General features: G+C 53.5%; 1 protein-coding gene across 1 annotated transcript in view; it reads left to right on the top strand.

Annotated features, from left to right (window-relative positions):
* Positions 1 to 1,883: 1,883 nt before the first annotated feature.
* Positions 1,884 to 3,890, top strand: part of LOC113409196 (tubulointerstitial nephritis antigen-like) — a gene marked incomplete at its 3' end in the record, with an annotated part of 8,224 nt that continues 6,217 nt past the window's right edge. The window contains exon 1 of the mRNA XM_026662861.1: positions 1,884 to 2,004. The remainder of the gene's footprint in view (positions 2,005 to 3,890) is intronic.

Below are 3,890 nucleotides of genomic sequence, written 5' to 3'. Positions count from 1 at the left end.
TTCTTGAAAATCTGTCCCCTTACGTGGAGCCTCAGTAGGATCTGAGCTGCTCTGAAAATCAGTCCATGTAATTTACAATGAGCAGCTGGAAGAAGTTAAAACGTATGAGCCCTCCCTTCCACATCCCCTCTGACCTGAGCGCCCACGCTCAGCTCACGCCCCTCAGCCTGACAAGAGCTATAGGCGCTCCTCGCTGTAATCGTGAGTGGTGTCTCGTTAAGGGCAGGTCGCTTTGTCGCTCACACGCCCTGACATCTCTTCTGGGCCAGCTGGTCTGCTTGCCTGTCTGTTTCATCTGGGGGTCGCGAGTGTTTTACCAAGGTGGGTCAATAAATACGATATCCCTGTTTCACAAAGGGGGGGGAAACTGAGCCACAGAGCAAGGAAGTGACTTGCCCAAGGTGACGCAGTGAGTCAGTGGCAGAGACGTAGAACCTAGGCATCTGGACTTCCAGTCCCCTGCTCTAGCAACTAAACTTGGCTGTGTCCCCACTTGGGGACTGGGCTACCCCCATCTTTGCAGGGGCCCTATGCAGGTGGGGACACCCCGTTCGGTTGTTGGTACATCCGAAGAAGTGAGGTTTTTACCCACGAAAGCTTATGCCCAAATAAATCTGTTAGTCTTTAAGGCGCCACCAGACTCCTTGTTGTTTTTCTAGATACAGACTAACACGGCTACCCCCTGATACTTCTCACAAGGGGCTTCTTTCTTAACCAGGCCCTGGTCTACACTTTACAATCTTGATGGACCTATCTGCATCGCTCGAGGTGTAAAACATGTGAACCCCTTGTGTATACTTGCTACCACGGCTCAGGAGGGGTGTGGATTATTTACACTGACTGAAAAAACCCTTCCATCAATATAGGAAGTGTCTACGCTCTGGGGGCTACAGCAGCGTATCTGTAGCTGTTCCCTGGTAGCGCCCGGAGCGCACATATGCCCTGGGACCACTGCAGGATCCTTAGACTTGGTGGGATTCGATTTTTCCTGGTAAATGTCGATAAACATTGATTTCACTGCCCACACCCAAACTGACAAATAATATCAAAATCTACAGACTGGCACAGTCAGAGAAATGCTGCTGGAGAATTTAGAGTCCCAATCCCGCCATGTAGACGTCTGACCTAGGCTTGTTACAAAAGGACCAGCAACTGAACAGTAAAACCAGGGCGGATTTGTCGCTTTAGGGGTATTTGCTGAGTGTATTTTGAGGTGTGATGCCGACCCTTTGTGTTTGAGCGGTTTCTAAAGCTGTCTCATTCGGAGCCGTTCACCAGTTGTCTGAGCCCCTCCATGATTTCCCATGGCTATGGGAATTTAAATCAATAAAAAGAGGAAAAAATGCTTAAAAATAAACACCGATATTAGCCATTGAAATTCTGCCAACCCTATGAATTCTCTAGGAACAAGCTGCAGCACAGTCACACCCTGGGGCGTTATTTCGGGTGCCAGGGGATTGCGATAGGGTAGGGCAGTGTAGCTTTCGGGGAATGTGCCTGGTATGGAGCGGGTACACCGTATGGGGTTGGTTCTCATGAGGCTGAGGCTGGGCTAGATGGAGCGTGGTTCTGATCTGGCCTGGTGATTGCTCTGTGTCTGTGCCGGCGAGGGTTAATTGGGGTGCGGAGAGGGGAAGAAAGAGTGCTGGGATTGGGACATAAATCTCCCTGCCCAGCTACCATCCCCTAAACCAAGCCGAAGCTCCCCGAAACCCCATCCTTTGTCTGGGAATGTGGAGCCCTGCTCTGGGCTGTGCGTGTGAATGCTGCAGCCTTTCCCCCTGGAGCCAGGGGAGGCTGGCTGACAGCGGATGAGTGGAGGTGGGAAGGCGGGTGCTACATAAGGAGTGCCCGGGCCCCTTTGCACCAGTGTGTGCGAGAGAGCCAGGCCCAGAGGAGTGGCTCCGCTGCTCTGCCTGCGTTAGGAGTCTGTCCTGCAGGGGGACGACAGGGCTTTTGCTGGCGAGCCCAGACTGCTGCTGTGCTGGGACAGGCAAGTTTCAGGTAAAATCCTCTTCTTTCCTGGCAGGGAGCTGGGCTCTAGTGGGCTTTGCCTCCTCCCTGTGGGTTTTGCTGGAGCTGTGGGCGGCTGATTTCTGCAGGGAGCAGCCGGGGAGGAGGAGGGGGAAGGAATCCGCTTCATGGATTTCTCACTGCTTTAGGGGAACGGGAGAGACATGATTTTGTTTCTTGAAGACCTGGATTCAGCTGTAGGTTCAGAGCTGGTTGCAGTCCAGGAGGATCAGCTGCCGAGAGGGGCTGGCTGAGCTGGGGTGAATGTTGGAAGGCTTTGCAAATATTTCATACTTTCCTGGGTAGATGCACTATCGATGGGGGTTGTGTGGAGTGGGAAGGTTTGGGGGGGGTTACTGGGAGGGACTGGAACAGCTCCTAGAGTCCTTATCCCTGGTGTGTGTAGCAGAGGTGTAGCCGGGAGGAAAGAACACAGCCCCGAACAGCCAGCTGCTAAGATCTGAAGGCAGGGTGTGTTTGGGCTGGGGCTGGAAAACAGCCTTTCCGGGGGGAGTTGATTTCCCCTTTTTGCTGGCTTCCTTTCCCACCAGGGGATACGCACCACGCTTTACAAACCGGCGGCAAGATCTGCCCTCATGTTACACCCCCCTACTTGACTTCAGCAGGGTTGCAAGAACGGGAATGGGATCCAGATTTGGCCCCGCGTTTGCAGGGATGACTTCACCCAACCCTGAAATGCAGCGTCCTCTGGGGTGGGACCTAACTGCTGTTTTACAGTCACACAGCAATGCTGCCCGGGGAACGCTCGCCCAGCAGTGAAATGCAGCCACTTCTGGGTGTTGTACAGTCGCCCAGCAATGCTGCTGTATGCGGAAGTTTAATTACCACCGGCCGCCAGATTCCAAGCATTTTCCTGAGCCCACTTTAGCTTTGCTGCTCCGGGATTTATGCCCCGTGCTGCTTGTCCCAGACCTAGGTCAGAGGGTTAAGCTAACAAAATGAAGGCAGCTTGCTTACCTGGCAGTAAGCACAGGCGCTGGCAAAGACAGATTGAAATTCCTTCCCTGCCTTTTGACCTTCGTCCCCCTCCCCTTCCCCGCCTATGTTAGCTGCTGAGCCCTGGAAACTCATCACATTGTCTAAGTCCTAGATCACAGCACTGTACATTCAGATGCACTTTCAAACCCCCTATCAGGACTGGCCAGGGAGTTACAGGCAAGGCTGCTATAACCCAAGTGAATATGAAAGGGAGGGAAGGATTGAACGCAGGCTGGAGCCAGGAGCAGCGTGAGCAGGTACTGGACTAATTTCCCCTCAGTCCTGTCCTGCAATGCTCTGCTATTCCCACAGCCCCCTGCTGCCCCAGCTCAGGCCTCCCCACCCACAGCTATGGTGACCAGACAGCAAGTGTGAAAAACTGGGACAGTGGGTGGGGGGTAATAGGAGCCTATATAAGAAAAAGACCCCAAAAATTGGGACATCTGGTCACCCTACCCACAGCTCAGCCGGTGCCCCTCAATTCTGCCCTGCAGTGAGCTCAGTCCTGCACTCCGGGATACTACACTGGCCCTTGCCAGGAAAGCTCCGTTCTGACATGTCCCCGAACAATGCTGAGAGGAAGACGAATAAAACCTCTGGGCAGGGATTGGCGTGAGGGGAAGAGCTGCAGGAAACATCCCGGGGGGGTTGCATTGCAGGGCAAAAAGTCACACACACTTCCAATTATTTTCACTCTTGGTGGGCGGGTGGATCCCGCTCTCGGGCCGGATCCACCCTCAAGCGGCCACCGAAAGAACAAAATCGGTTTAATCCCCCGCTTTGGCGATGCTGGTGCAAACGGGGGCTGGACGCTCTGGTTTCAGATGAAAAGCATCACCGTTTGAGTGAGTTGAAGGGTAACAGTTTCAAAAGTGCCC

The sequence above is a fragment of the Terrapene carolina genome, unplaced genomic scaffold (assembly GCF_002925995.2).
Source record: "Terrapene carolina triunguis isolate 2854851 unplaced genomic scaffold, T_m_triunguis-2.0 Scaffold30889, whole genome shotgun sequence".
NCBI lineage: Eukaryota > Metazoa > Chordata > Testudines > Emydidae > Terrapene > Terrapene triunguis.
This window is presented reverse-complemented; position numbering and strand designations above follow the sequence as displayed.